This window comes from Dermochelys coriacea, chromosome 18, assembly GCF_009764565.3.
Source record: "Dermochelys coriacea isolate rDerCor1 chromosome 18, rDerCor1.pri.v4, whole genome shotgun sequence".
NCBI lineage: Eukaryota > Metazoa > Chordata > Testudines > Dermochelyidae > Dermochelys > Dermochelys coriacea.
Window position 1 is genome coordinate 4,819,470 of NC_050085.1, and position 16,369 is coordinate 4,835,838.

At 52.8% G+C, this 16,369-nt stretch overlaps 1 protein-coding gene across 1 annotated transcript in view; it reads left to right on the top strand.

The window, feature by feature from the left end:
* Positions 1-16,369, top strand: part of EPHB2 (EPH receptor B2) — a 164,633-nt gene that overhangs the window by 41,827 nt on the left and 106,437 nt on the right.

Sequence of the window (16,369 nt, forward strand, 5' to 3'; positions counted from 1 at the left end):
TATATTCATTTTGCAGCCATGAGTCCCTGGTGAGCACTAATCACTGTACGAAGGGAAACGTCCCCCATAGATGGGAAGCCCAGGAGCTCTTTCCTCTTAAACAGCCTGTCTGTGGCCATCTTTGCTCTGCTTCAAGGCGGTTTCTTATTCCACGGAAGGATCTTGCAGGCCAGCTGGAGAAGTGGGGAAGAAGAGCTAAAGCAGCTCTGATACCTGGCATGAATCTCTGATCTACCCAGACACACAAAGGGTTAACCTGGGTGATTGGCACCTGGCTCTAAGGACCCAGGTTGGCCTGACCCTCCCCACTCCCTGTGGGCGATTCAGGCCCCCACGTTCCCGACAATTGACCCCATGGGCGAGTCGGGCCCCCGCGCTCCTGACAATCGACCCTGTGGGCGACTCAGGCCCCCGTGCTCCTGACAATTGACCCCGTGGGCGACTCGGGCCCCAGCGCTCCCGACAATCGACCCCGTGGGTGACTCGGGCCCCCGCGCTCCCGACAATCGTCCCTGTCGCGACTCAGGCCCCCGCGTTCCCTACAATTGACCCCGTGGGCGACTTGGGCCCCCGCACTCCTGACAATCAACCCCGTGGGCGACTCGGGCCCCTGCGCTCCCGACAATCGACCCCGTGGGCGACTCGGGCCCCCGCGCTCCCAACAATCGACCCCGTGGGTGACTCGGGCCCCTGCGCTTCGACAATCGACCCCGTGCGCGACTCGGGCCTCCGCGCACCCGACAATCGACCCCGTGGGCGACTCGGGCCTCCGCGCACCCGACAATCAATCCCGTGGACGAGTCGGGCCCCCACGCTCCCGACAATCGACCCTGTGGGCGAGTCGGGCCCCCACGCTCCCGACAATCGACCCCTGTGGGTGAGTCGGGCTCCCGCATTCCCGACAATTGAGCCCTGTCCATGAACGACCACACTGCAAAACCAGACTGAAATTACTGCACCCTCATAGGTGCTATGTTCCCTGTGTGGGTTGCTCAGACTCCTGGAGGCACATCTCATGGTTCATAGCATGGCCCTGAGCAGTACTTCTCTAGGGATTCTTTGGCAGTGTATTGTGGGAGAACTTGTCTGGCCTTTCTGGCCCAGTGTGAGAGTTGCTGTGCAGTGCTGCTGAGAAAACAGCCAGATGTGCAGAGGGGGCAGCCCTCCATTTGCCGTGTGCTGATTTCAGAAGCTCCCCTTTCCTGTGCAGCTCACTGCAGGTGGGAAAGACTTGCAAACTCTGCTGGAAGCTTCTCATATGGCTGTAGAGACTATTGTCTTACAGGTTCCAGTTGAACTCTGAGAGCATTAACCCCTCAGTCCTTCTCACTATCCTGCTAAGCACAACAGCCAGTCTTTCTCAAAGCAATCTGCTGGCCGAGCTGCAGGATTTTGTGCCTAGAGAACAGGACAGTGTGTGGAGTGTGTGTGCATAAAGAGGATAAGAGAAATATTTTGTGTTGGGGGTATACAGCACAGCTCTGTGTGTGTGTGTGTGTGTGCGCACACGCTAATTGTGTAAATCCAGAGGGTTCGTGGTATAGTGTATACTATGGCCTGGGGTAAATTGAAGAGGTTTCAGTGTATGAAGGGGTGATTGGGATGGTGGTGTATAGTGTAGTATTGATGTATGTAGTATGGTTGTGTGTAGGTACAGTGTGCCGGGGTTGCAGACAGTACAGGATATATACACAAGCGCGGAGATGCATGGAATGTGTTTTCTAGGAAGTAGCCATGAGCAGCCCCGAATGACGCTGACTCCTCCGTGCCTGAGTGGTTGGGTTAGCTTGGACGTACACGAACGCTTCCCTGCATATCAGCTGAGGCAGCAAGACCAGGGACCCCCTATGTTCCCAGCCTAGCCCTTTCCAAGTAGAATTTGAGGCTATGCTGCTCAGCCTCTCCAGTGAGCACGGCCCCAGCCTGTCTGAGCAGAGTTTGATGCTTTATGAATGTGCTTCAAAAGCCCAGCTGTAGGCTTCTAGCCCATTGCCATGGAAACAGCTTTGGGTGGCTGGTCCCTCTGGCGTGGCTGCCATGTTGCAAAGCTTGCCAGGTGTGCTGGCTGCAACCCCTGCCCCCACACAGGATGCCTTGGAGGGCTGGGGCTCCCACCGGGCAGGTGGTCACCTACAGACAGGGGACTGAAGTCTCAGTGGCCTGGGAAGGTTGTTTATGTCTATGGCATTATGGGCTAATGAAAGGCCAGAGGTCAGCACAGCAGTCCTGCATCTGTCCATATGTTTGCAGCCTGCCAAGTCCCCCACACAGCACAGCGCCTCCTAGTGATGGGAACACTGTCCAGGGCAATGAGAACCTGTCCTGCCCTGCGCCCACGTCTGCCAGTGTCTGGGGGACTGTGGCTCCCATCCTGCCTTCTGCCCCGTCATGCTAGTGGAGCTGGTGTAATGGGGCTGTAAAACTGGCTATACTGGTGTCATGGAGTCCCCGGGCGATGCTCTGGAACTGCTCCCTACGAAGCCAAGCAGGACTCTGGGGAAGTCTCCTCTCTGGGAGCAGCCTGTCTGCAGGACACACAGCTCACCCGGCTTCCACCTTCCTGGGTCTGACCTCGGAGCATTCAGCAACCTCTTCCCCTCTGTGCGCTTCCCACAGCCAGTCCGCTCAGGTGGGGTTCTGGGGTAGCCAGAGGGTCTTGCACCCCGACTCCGCAGTCAGACGTGACTCTCAGCCAGCCAGTAAAACAGAAGGTTTATTAGACGACAGGAACATGGTCTAAAACAGAGCTTGTAGGTGCAGAGAACAGGACCCCTCAGCTGAGTCCATTTTGGAGGGGGGCAGTGAGCCAGACAACCACGTCTGCACTTCACTCCATGTTCCCAGCCAGCCCCAAACTGACACTCTCCAGCCCCTCCTCCTCTGGGCTTTGTCCCTTTCCCGGGTCAGGAGGTCACCTGATTCCTTTGGTCTGCAAACCTTTAGCTCTCACCTTGCAGGGGGGAAGGGCCCAGGCCATCAGTTGCCAGGAAACAGGGTGTTGGCTATTCTCTGTGTCCAGATCCCTGCACACACCTGCCCTCTAGGGCTCTGCAACGATCATACACCCTTATCCCACCACCTAGATACTTAAGAACTGCATAGGGGAAACTGAGGCACCCCCACAATATTCAGAGGAAACATTAAGAACAGTCCCGTTTTGTCACAACTGGTGCCAGGAGACACCTCCTGTGCCTGGGGGAGGGGTTCCCTGATGGTGAAAAGTCAGTGGAATGGTGCTGCACCAACTCCCCAGTGGCCATGAGGAGCATGGTTATTGGCAGGCCAGTTTTCGGGCTCATGCCCAGGACTAGATTGATCCTCAGCAAGCCCCAGGATGCAGTGGGGAGTGGGAAGGGGGCTGCAGAGGGGCATACAGCTGCCCTGTGCTTCTCCCTCGAGCTGCACTGCATGAGCTGCCCCCTGGCTGCAAGGCCATGTGTGAGAAGGTCCTCACCTTCTTCATCACTGGTGATGCCCCCTGCCCACAGACTCCCAGCCGCCTTCCCAGAGAGCAGCTTGCTCCAGCCATTGGGGAGAGGGCTGTCAGGGATGCAGGTCTTGCAGTAATCCTGCCAGTGGTGCTCCATATGCCAGGTCTCTCATGCTTGGCATGCTCTGTGCTAATGCTCAGTGGGTGGATGCCTGGAGAGAGCTGGGCTGATTCCAAACAGTTATGATATTGGAGGAGTGCTGCTTGCTAATCCAGCTAGGGGACAGAGAGCAGATGGGCACGTCCCACACCCAGTCTCCCACCTCCTGCTCCAACATTAAAGAAGCCCCTTCTCCGACTTGTGCTCCAAATGGCCACTGGAGCGGGACCGTGCTTCGAGAGATAAAGATCAAACAGACACTTGCAGTCAGAAAAACCTTCGCCTTCATGTAGAGAACAACAAAACAAGGAGAAACAAAGATAAAATCTTCAGGAGAGAGCACAGTCTGAGCATCTCTTCTGTAACAGTCTGCACTGCACTGAACACAGAACAGCTCTGGACAGCTAAGTCCCCAGAGTGTACCAGGAAAGCAAGACATAACCATTTGGCAGCTCAGTATTCCACCCTCTAAGCTAATGCAGGTCTCCCTGGGGGTCAGAGGTTAAAATGTGGTTGTCAGGCTGAGTCACCCCTCTCCAGTTCCTGCCCCTCCATGAGGGTTCTTTAATTTTTATCTAATGGCAGAGTCCCACGTGGAAGCTCAGGTGTGAAAACTTCGCCAGAGACTAGAGACTGTTGGTGGACGTTGGGATTCGCATGTCAGAGGTGAACAGAACGGCGGAGATTTCCTTTACAGTGCGTCTTCTCCCTATGTTCAGAGCCTTGTACTAAAACTAGCTGGCTGGAAACCTCTCTCCCATGGAACCAGCATGGAAACCCACGGTGTCCAGCAGAGGGGGGGAATCAGGGGCAAATGGGAGCCCGAGAGAGGGCTGGTTAGGAAAAGAATTTCCCTAAATCAGTAAAAATCTCAGTGCCTGTTACCGGGACCTCCAGCACCTGTCAGACCCAACTGGGGACCACAGAAGGTTAGGCTGCTGCACAAGGAAAGCAACCCTCGGTTTCCCCACAGGAAACTGCCATGACCTCTCCTCGAGGTGGGAGGTGGGGCCTCACTCTGTGCTGGCAAAGCCCTGGCATTGCCCCTCTTCTCAGGGGTTCTCTAGCTTCTTTGGAGCAGGGAGGGGAAGCAAGTATTCTGCTTAGGGCTCAGCTCTGGGTGGCAGGAAGCTTTGGGTTGTGTTACTGGCTCTGCTGCAGACTTGTAACAGGGAGCACAAAGCACTCATGACAATCGGACCCTGTCAGTGACTCAGACACTGGCACCCCTGACAGTAGAGCCTTCTCAGTGGTTCCGGTGCCCCTGACAATCAGGCCTTGTCAGTGACTCAGACACTGACACACCTGACAGTTGAGTCCTGTCAAGCCCTATGAGCTGTAGGGAATATCTGTGTGATCATGGGGGACTTCAATCTGAGAGATGTGGTGGAGCTCTCATGGTGCCAGTACCAAAACATCCTTTGTAATTTCTAAATATTATAGATGGCAATTTCCAAATTCAAAAAGTCTTGCACCCAACATGCGGGAGTCCTGTATCAGACCTTGTCTTGGCAGTGATAGAGGAACTGATCACAGAACTAAAAATTACTGGTAGCTTAGGTATAATGATATATATATCACAGGTACAGACCTGTCATATATAGATGTTTCACAAAGCTGAAAACAATTATGAGCCAAATCATAATTTTATCAGAAAAATGTGAATGATAATTGGGAAGTAAGAGCACTTTATTAGATGCCCAGAGGTTAAGCGGAGACTACAACAGGTCACACTGAAAGGGGAACTGCCAGGCAGGAGGGAGTTTACTAGTGGAGTTCCTCAGGAATTGGTCTTGGAATCAATCTTATTTAACAATTTTATTACTGACCTTAGCAGAAAAGTGGGGGTGTACTAATAAAATTTGCAGATGACTCAAAGTTGGGAGATATTGTCAATATGGAGGAGGACCGGAATATCATACAAGAAAATTTGGATGGCATTGTAAACTGGAGTAATAGAAATGGGATGAAATTTAATAGTGCAAAGTGCAAGGTCATGCATTTAGGGACTAACAAGAATTTTTACTATAAACTGGGGACTTCTTCATTGGAAGCGACAGAGGAGGAGAAAGAGCTGGGTGTATTGGTTGATCACAGGATGACGGAACCGTCAAGATGATGCAGCCATGAAAAAAGGCTAATGCAGTCCTAGAATGTATCAGGCACGGTATTTCCAGTAGAGACAGGGAAGTGTTAGTATCATTATACAAGGCACTGGTGAGACCTCATCTGGAATACTGTGTGCAATTCTGACCTCCCATGTTTAAGAACGATGAATTCAAACTGGAACAGGTGCAGAGAAGGGCGACTAGGATGATCCAAGGAATGGAAACCTACCTTATGAGAGGACACTCAAAGAGTTTGGCTTGTTTAGACTAACCGAACGAAGGCTGAGGGGAGCTATGATTGCTCTCTATAAATACATCAGAAGGATAAATACCAGGGAGGGAGGGGAGTTATTTAAGTTAAGCACCAATGTGGAAACAAGAACAAATGGATATAAAATGGCCATCAACAAGTTCAGGCTTGAAATTAGGTGAAAGTTTCTAACCATCTGGGGAGCGAAGTTCTGGAACAGCCTTCCAAAGGGAGCAGTGGGGGCAAAAAAACTTAACTGGCTTCAAGACTAAGCTTGATAAATTTGTGGAGGGGATGGTATGATGAGACTGCCTATGATGGAATGTAGCCCATCCGTGACTTCCAGTAGCAAAAATCCCCAAAGACTGAAGATGGGTCACTAGAAGGGTAGGGCTCTGAGTTACTACAGAGAATTCTTTCCCAGATATCTTCCTGGTGGGTCTTGTCCAAATGCTCAGGGTCTAACTGGTTGCCATATTTGGGGTCGGGAAGGAATTTTCCCCAGAGACCCTGGGTTTTTTTTTTTTTTTTTTGCCTTTCTCTGCAGCATGGGGCATGGGTCACTTGCAGGTTTAAATGAGTGTAAATGGTGGATTCTCTGTAACTTGAAGTCTTTAAACCCTAGTGTGAGAAGTTCAGTAATTCAGACAGAGTTCAGAGGTCACAGGAATGGGTGGATGAGGTTCTGTGATCTGCAGTGTGAAGGAGGTCAGACTAGATGATCACTGTGGTCCCTTCTGACCTCAAAGTCTATGAGTCTATTTAATAACAGGTTTCAGAGTAGCAGCCGTGTTAGAGCTGTAGCTCACGAAAGCTTATGCTCTAATAAATTTGTTAGTCTCTAAGGTGCCACAAGTACTCCTTTTCTTATTTAATAACAGGCTCTCCAGTCTAGCAGAGAAAGGTCTAACATGATCCAATGGCTGGAAGTTGAAGCCAGACATATTCAGACTGGAAATAAGGTATACATTTTTAACAGTGAGAATAATTAACTATTGGAACAATTTATCCAGGGTCCTGGTGGATTCTCCATCAGTGACAGTTTTTCAATCAAGAGTGAATGTTTTTCTCACAGATCGTCTCTAGAAATTATTTTGGGAAAATCCTGTGATTTACTGTAAATCGGACAATAGGCGATCCCTTCTGGCCTTGGAATCTATGAATGTGTGACTCAGGCACTGCTGCCACTGTCAATCGACCCTGTGGGTGAGTCGGGCCCCCGCGCTCCCGACAATAGACCCTGATGATGAGTCAGGCCCCCGCGCTCCCGACAATCGACCCTGTTGGCGAGTCAGGCCCCCGCGCTCCCAACAATCGACCCTGTGGGCGACTCGGGCCCCCGCGCTCCCGACAATCGACCCTGTGGGCGAGTCAGGCCCCCGTGCTCCCGACAATCGACCCTGTGGGCGACTCGGGCCCCCGCGCTCCCGACAATTGACCCTGTCGGCCACTCGGGCCCCCGCGCTCCCGACAATCGACCCTGTCGGCGACTTGGGCCCCCGCGCTCCCGACAATCGACCCTGTGGGCGAGTCAGGCCCCCGCGCTCTCCCACTGAGTCCCCCAAATTCAATGGTCACTTCTGAAAATGTTACGAACCCTCCCTGCCGCTTGTCCCAGGCCTGTGCCACGGAGGGGTAGTGATGCTGACCTGACGTGGGCTGTGAGCAGGGGCTCAGGTTTGCTCTTTGGTGGGAGGTGGTGCGGATGTTGCCATGCTTATTGCACACTGGCAGCCGTGCTCCCCAGAGACACACTCCCCACCAGAGCTGCCCCCTCGTACTGCCTGCGAACAGAGCTGGATCCCTCCCACCTCAGGCTCTCCCGCTCTGAACATTTGACCAAGTGACCTTGCTGGCCTGGGCTCAGATCTGCCTGGCCTCCGGGCACGGTGTCCCCAGCCCTGGGCCACGACTCTGGCAGGCATGACGGATCTGACTAATTTCCTCTTGGATGTGTCCAGAGAGGAAGCTGGCAGCTTCCGCCGAGCGCTGGGTGCAGACTTGCACGGCCTGTTTGCCTCACGTGCCTGATCAGGAGGTGAAAGGCCAGGCCAAGAGCTGTGGGGTTGCCTGAGCAACGGAGACCTAGTTCGGTACTTGAGGCCTTGCTGGGAGCTGAAGGCACCTAATAGCAATGGAGAGCTTAGCGCCCCAGGCTACCTGCTGCCCCAGCGGAGATGAGAGAGGCTCATTCAGGCTGATTTGCTTTCATTAACTAGATTTGTTATTTTAATCTGTTAAAGTAAAAGCTAGTTGAAACTGCCTGAGACCCCTTGGAGTGGGGTCTGTTGGGACATGGGCTGAGGCAGCAGGGAAGCCAGCCAGCCACATAGGGAGAGCCCCCTTCCGCTTCTGCGTGTCCTGCCCCACCCCACCTCCCTCTACCTCCCTGCTGCTCCTCAGCCTTCCAGCCACCCCTTCTCCTTCCTGTCCCACACTCAACCTCCCTGCCCCCTCTGTGTCCTGCACCTGCCACCCAGCCTTCACTGAGTAGCTGCTGAGCTGCTTTTCTAAACTGGGTTATTTCTCATGAAGCATCATTATGGTGCAGAAGAAGAATCTGTAATGAAAAGGGGCCACTGCTGACATCCCAGGCAGCCCATCAACTTCCACCGAGCTGCTGTGGCTGCAGCTGAGAGCAGTCTGTACTGCCATGCCCATGCCAGGCACAGGTTCGCTTCTCAGGCTGCTCAGGGTGGGGCATCTGCCACTGGAGTTTTGGTGGGTGAGGATTGTGCACAGCCTCTATGCAGCTTCCCAAGAGGCAACAGGGAGAGCTCTGCGTTCTACTCTGTGAAAGCCCTTTGGAAGGAGAGAAAGTCTCTGCTCAAGTAGAGCAGTGAGAGCAAACGCCCACAGAGACCTAAGGGTCTGTGGCACGTGTTCTCACCCTGAGAGCAAGCAATCCGGTTATGCCCTTCTCCTCCCATGACGTGCCCTTCTTTTATGGCCTGATGAGAGCGGTGCATTGAAGATGAGGCTGTGTAGGATGAGAGGTTGGGTCCCTGCTCTATAGTAATCCCCCTGCATTCCCTTTATAGGCACCCATCGTTGCTTCTCTGTGCATGTCAGTAAAATGGACACATACCTATGGGGTATTTTCTGCACATTTCTATAACCCAGTCTGCAGCCTGGCCGCATGATGGATGGTGAAGAGGCCATCCTGGAAGAGCCCAGCTGTTTGGGAAGCATTTCTCAAATACTAAGAGAGGGTCTGCCTGTCCTTCCCAGACACCCCTCATCAGGTTGGTATGTCACTTGGCTTTCTCAGAGACTGATTTTTCTGCCTAGGAGTGTAGCTCACGGCAGTGAGAGTCCATGTGTGCAGCGTGGGTCTCTGTCTTCTCATGGAGTCCCTTAGTTCTGAACTCCACATGGGAGTAGCTAATCTGTTGCCCAAAGGGCGACAGTGTGCTCCCATGGGAACCCCAGAGAGGGAAGGTGGTTTTGTGGCTAAGGTGCTGGCCTGGCACTCAGAGGTTCATGTGTTCAGTGCTTAGCTCTGCCACAAACTGCCTGTGTGACCCTGGGCAAATCATGTAATCTCCCTGGACATAGTCTTTAACTTTCTTCGTGTAGTATGAAGGATCTGGCTCTGGGTCACGTTAGCATCCAAACGGAGAAGAGCAAATGAACAGAGTTAGCATAGCAAGCTTGTGGAGTATGGCAAGAGTTGGGATCTCCGTGTGAGATCCTCCTGTAGGCCTTGGCAGCCATGAGCAAGAACCATGCCATTGACCTGTACTTCTGACTTTGCTTTTACGTTACAGTCCAAATGCAGCTTGGGGAGCATCAGGCAGCCTGTGGAGCTCATGAGTACTGCCCAGGCCAATCTTCATCTTATTATTGAGCCCACCAGGAGTACAGGTCCCAGCATGATCAGAGAGGTCATGCTGCATTGCATGCTGGGACCTCTGCCCCTTCACCTCTGCCAGCAAGATGAGGGCAGGTGCAATCAACACTATGTTATGTAACTTACGTGATGGGCTGAGTGGCCAACGCACTCCACTGCCAGTGGAACATACAAAAGGATGGGCACCCAGGCATGGCAGACCAACGTATAACGTGCAGGCTATGCAGCATCAATAAACAGCCAGCCAGCCAGGGACATCACATATGTCCATGAAGGATGCAGGCTTCAGACGAGTTCTTTCTACACTGTCCTCTGCATCTAATCAGAAATATAATCAGACTCTTCCTATTTCTAGCACCTTTCATCTGCGGGCCTGAAAGGAAGATAAGAATCAGTAACCCTGTTTTTTTAATGGGAGGTAAACTGAGGCACTGAGGGGGTAGCGGTTTGCCTGAAGTTACCCAAGGAGTCAATGGCAGAGCCCAGAACAGAACCCAGGAATCCTGGGCCCCGGCCCTGTCCTCTAACCCAGGGGTTCTCAAACTTTATTGCACTGCGACCCACTTCCAACAATAAAAATTACTACTTGACCCCTGTGTCCTGTGTTACTCTAGATTCTAGAGTCTAGGATCAGGGCTGGTGTTAGGGGGTGATAAGCAGGGTGATAAGCGGGGCGATTGCCCAGGGCCCCATGCCACAAGGGGCCAAGTGAAGATAAGTTGCTAAGGTGTCGGCTTCAGCCCCGGGCGGCGGAACTCAGGCTTCAGCTTCAGACCTGGGCTGCAGGGAGTCCAGCCCTGGTGACCCCATTAAAACAAACTCACAACCCACTTGGGGTTTGAGAACCGCTGCTCTAACCACTACACAGGCTGCCCTCCATTCCGTAGCATGGGGTTTTTGATTTCTTGGAGCATTAAAGCTTTTTGCCCAAGGAAAAAGGGATCATGCAAATGATTTGCCCCAGGGGATTTACAGAGGTTGTTTAAGCCAGCAGATTCCACCTCTTCCCTAGCTGTGCCATGCAACTCAGTATTGCTTATGAGTTCTCCTCCCCTACATGCAGAGTGTGGCTGACAGATGTGGACAAGCAATCACCATCCCAGGAGGGAGCAATTAAAGCTACACTGGACCCTTCTAAGACACACATTAGTGTCAGGAATTTCTAATCAATCAGCTCAGTGCCTTGTGGGGTCAAAAGTTTCTTTGAAATTCCAGTGGGGGAACAGCTCCTAATGGCTTTTATGTTGATTGCTATAAATTGATTCGTGTTAAGAAAAGCAAGTTTTGTTTCCTTCTGAAAGCCCTAAATATGCTCTGGGGGAAGGACGAGCAGTGGAGTCAGATCTCTTCCTGTCTTCACTTAGCTTCTGTCCCTTGCCAACATGCACCATACACATACAGACTCCTAGCTCCAGAGCCTGCTAGGGAAAGCTCAGTCTTCTGCACTGGCTGTTGGCTGAGATCCCTATCCAGTCACTGCTTGCAGAAGGCCTTGCTGACTAGGGGCTGAAGACGGATGTGCCATGTTGTCTCTAGCTCTGTAGGGCAGGGTTGTACTCAAAGGACCTATGCATTGGAGCATTTTGCTGGGAAGTGGTGTTTTGCACTTGAATGCACTGTGGTGGGACACAGACGTGCATGGCAGGCTAACACACTAGAAACCTCCTTCGTGAGACATCAGAATTCTAGTTGTGCTCAGATGAGCGGTGGTGCAAGCGCCGACTAACCGGCATACATTCAAGGGCCATTTGAACTGAGGAGCTGGGAGCTGGGGGACGACCTGCTGAAAATTCAGCCATTTTGCATTAGTGTGGCTGGATTCCTTGCTGGCTGGGGTTCTTCCTTCCTTGTATGGGGGTAAGAGGAGAGCTGAGTGCTGGGCAATGCGGGGAAAGCCAGTGCTAAGGGCCAAAGCATGGAACAAGATTGCTGATGTACGCACTTTGGTTGCAATGTATACAGAAGCTGGGAGGTTTCCTAGGATGTCTTGGGTTCACATTGGGACAGACGCTTATGGCCTGTGGCACAGTGAGTAGCATGAGGAGTAAGGAGAAGTAAGGTCTAGTCTATGCTACACGTGCTGCAGTGGCACATCTGGTGAAGATGCTCTATGCCGACAGAAGAGAGCTCTCCTGTCGACATCATAACTCCGAGAGACGCGATAGCTATGTCATTGGGAGAAGCTCTCCCGCCAATGTAGCATTGTCCACACTGGCACTTAGGTCGGTGTAACTTATTACGGTGAATTATTCACACCCCTGAGTGATGTCAGTTGTACCAAAGTAAGGTCTAGGATAGAACAAGCCCAAGATACTGAGAAGAAAGATACTAATTAGTGGTAGTAATAGATCAGTGAGCTTTGTGTAGTACTGCACTATTGTATCTGATATTTGGATAGGATGCTATATGCTGGAGCTTTTTTGGATGGTGTTGGGGTGTATTGGGGGTCTGTGTCTGGGATGGGGTGTTGTGTGTTGGAGTTCTGTCAGATGTTGTTCGGGTGTATCAGGGGCCTGTGTCTGGGATGGGGTGTTGTGTGCTGGAGCTGTGTTAGATGGTTTTGGGGTGTATCAGGGATCTGTGGCTTGGATGAGGTATTGTGTGCTGGAGCTCCGTCAGATGTTGGGGTGTATCGGGGGCCTGTGTCTGGGATGGGGTGTTGTGTGTTGGAGTTCTGTTGGATATTGTTTGGGTGTATTGGGGGCCTGTGTCTGGGAGGGGGCGTTGTGTGTTGGAGCTGTATCAGATGGGGTTGGGGTGTATCAGGGATCTGTGGCTTGGATGAGGTGTTGTGTGCTGGAGCTCCGTCGGATGATGCAGGTGTATATGGGGGCCTGTGGCTGGGAGGGGCTGTTGTGCACCACAGCTCCCACTGTAGCCCTGCAATGGTGGTTAGTGCTGTGGTAGTGTCCGTGATGTGGCTGCGATTGACACATTCTTGTGTCAGGTTTCTTTGTGCTGGCTGGCTGGCCCCCTTGGCACAGCCATGCATAGCTGGGGAAGGTTCTGCTGTCCTTGTGCTGCAGGTTTTTGAGGGTCCTGTTACACGGTGGCTCCTCGCTATCGCCTGGGCCTGGGATCGGTATGTGCCCAAGGGGACTGAGTTGGGGCTGTTGTCCTGTGAGGGCCTGCTGGGGCCTTGCTGCCCATTTGCTGTGCCACTCGACTGGCGCTGCTGCGTCTTCTGCAGAGGGCAGGGCAGCGGCCCTGGGGGGTGCCCACACTGATGTCAATTTTTGTTTCCAGCAGGCTGCAGGAATCAAACATTTTGACAAGAGGCTGCAGTCTGTGCCTCTGTCGAGGGGGCTGGCTGCTGGGTGAGAGCAGCTTCCCCCTCCTGGCAGCTCTGGAGCCCAGCCAGCTGCAGTTCACACTCCATGGCCCTGCCCTGCCCTGCCCTGCCCATGACCCTCCTGGATCCAGTCTGGAGACGGGGAGGCCAGGCCCCAAGGCAGGACGCTGGGTGGATTCCATGCCATCAACACTGCGTCTCTACAGACACCAGACAACTCCCTGTATCCCTGGTGGGTGGCTAGTGTGTCCCAGCTATTGATCCGCCGGCAGGCCTGGATGCCACCCCAGAGCCACAGCGTAAATCCAGGGTAAGGCTGCTGACCAGCCCGGGGTGACCCTCATGTGCACTGAAGTAACTGAGAGCAGGGTCTGCTGCTGCCAAGCACCACACTAATGTGGGAGACAAAGGGGGACAGGCAGCGGCCAGGGGCTCGCTGGGCCGTGGCGGGTGTGGGGGGGTCTCCCTGCTGGATCCCAGCCCATGCTCCTGGAAGAGGCGACCGTAACATGGCTGTTTGCTCTGCTGTGAGTGAACCCAGGAGAAAGGCTGTTCATATTTCTGTACTGAACAGGGAGCTGACATTAATGAACAGCTAATTAACATCACAGGCCTTGATGGTTCCAGTGTCAGTGTCCCTAATTAGTCTCGCACTAATCTGCTTTAATTAACTGTCCCTGTCGCGCTTTTAATTTAATTTTCAGCACTAGACCAGAGATGGCAGCCCTTTGAGTGTTTCGGTCCCAGTACAGTGGTGCCACTCAGATTGGGGAGACTGGCAGCTCCCTGGTGCTGTGATGGGGTTGCCTGGGAAGGGGTCCTTTGGAGGGGATGGCAGTGCCAGTGTGGGTACAGACTGGGGAGGAGCAGCAACACCGAGGGGCTACACCACCAGGCGGGGTCCCCACACCATCTGAAAAGACGTGACCACATGACTGCAAGGTGGGGCTGAGTGACCAGGCGTCACACCTGACACCGCAGCTAACTGAGTCCATGGCAGGGCAACCACAGAGATGCAGGGTGTGCCCAGGAGCAGGATCCCCCCAAAGCCCCCAGGCAGACAGACCGGCACTGCCTGGCCAGGCTCAGGGACACAGAGATTCCCCCATGCCCCAGGCACACAGACCAGCACTGCCTGCCCACATTCAGGGACACCGAGATTCCCCCAAAGCCCCCAGGCACACTGACCAGCACTGCCTGGCCAGGCTCAGGGACACAGAGATTCCCTCATGCCCCAGGCACACAGAACAGCACTGCCTGCCCAGGCTCGGGGGCACAGAAATCCCCCCCAATGCCCAAGCAGACAGACCGGCACTGCCTGCCCAGGTTCAGGGGCACAGAGATCCCCCCAATGCCCTGGGCACATAGACCAGCATTACCTGCCCCGACTCTCCCCCACCCTCATGCCCCAGGCACACAGATTGGCAGTGTCTACCCAGGTTCAGGGACACAGAGATCCTCCCAATTCCCTGGGCACACAGACTGGCACTTCATGCCCAGGCTCAGGGGCACAGTGCTCAACCTTGTCCCATAAACACACTCTTTTTAGCACTGGAGCCATCTCTGTGACTTGCCTTTCACTGGCCAGTCCCTGATGCCAGCTGTGCCAGGGACATGCCTGCCTGTGTAGTGTGAAGCCTTGCCCATAAGGCCCCCTGTGCATCTTTATGTTCCATGCGCAGCAATTGGGTATGCTGCAGGCAGGCAGGGAGCAGCCATGGGAGGCTTTGGTGAGTGGCCAGATTAGGGCTTCTCCCTCCTTTGCATGGACATTAGTGCATCTATAGGGGCTTGGTGTAATCCTGTGGTTGGCACAGACAGGGCCTTCTCTCGGACCCTCTCCAGATAGTCTATGGGAATAGCTTCCCTGGGGCCTTCCCTTTGTCCTGGGATTGGTTTAGGGAGTCCTGACACTGCCTCACACCTGACTAACTGGGTGTCTTCTCCCTTGTTCCCACACCTGCAGTTCTCTGTGCCTCTCTCTCTCCGGGAGCTGCATGCATAGATCAGGTGGGGTGGCTGGGCTCCCACATCCCACCCACTGTTCCTCTTTTCCTTCCCATACTTCCCTGGGTGACTTGTAACACCAAACAAGTCAGGTGCACAGTGTATGGGTATGAGAGGGGGAAGCTTAGTGCACTGCAGTGTATGTGTGGGATGGTTAATGTACTGTGTGGGGTTAGTTAGTGCTCTGGGTGTGTGCAGGGGTTATTAGTGCACTGGGTGTGTGGAGGGGGTGGCTAGTGCACTGGGTGTATGGGGGGGCAGTCAGCACACTGTGTGTGTATGGGGGTGTGTGGATGTTTATTGTACCGGGTGTGTATAGCGGGGTGGTTAATGCACTGGGTGCGGGGGGGCAGTCAGCGCACTGTGTGTGTATGGGGGTATGTGGATGGTTAGTGTACTGGGTGTGTGGAGGGGGTAGCTAATGCACTGGGTGTGGGGGGGCAGTCAGCACACTGTGTGTGTATGGGGGTGTGTGGATGGTTAGTGTACTGGGTGTGTGGAGGTGGTGACTAGTGCACTGGGTGTGGGGGGGCAGCCTGGCATGCTGCTGCTTTCACTGCTGTGGTTCCTGGTAGAGCCCTGCAGCTCTGCGGATATCCACATTACATCCGTGGATATAAATTTCAGCTCCACTTATAGACTGTGACCTCTTAACCGTCTTGTGGATAAAGTAAGTAGATTGAGCTGCTTTCATCTTTAATCATTCTTGTAGTTTTTTCTGATTTTTCAACATCCTTTCTGAAGTGTGAACACCAGAACTGGACACATCATTCCAGTATGATTTTACCAATACATATACAGAGGTAACACACCACCTTCCTACAACATTTCCCTGCTTATACATCTCAGGATTGCTTCACCTTCTTAGCTACAGTATCGCACAGGGAGCTTATGTTCAGTTAGCTATCAGCCATGACTCCTAGGTCCTTTTCAGAATTTTTTAATTAAAATCGTATGCAGTATTAGATAAAGTGCCTTACAGAAGCCTAAGCGTTCTATGTCAACACAATTACCTTTATCAACCAAATTTGTAATCTCATAAAAAAATGGCATAAAGTTTATTTGATAAGACCTGTTTTCCATAAACATATGATGATGGGAATTAATTATGCTTCCACCATTTAATTCTATTGATTGTGTCCCATATCAGCCTTTCCATGGTTTTGCCCAGGATCAATGGCATGCTAGCTGGCCTAAAGTTACCCTTTTAAAATATAAAGTTGATACAGTTTTAGCTTTTTCCAGTTCTCTGTAACTTTCCCAGCATTC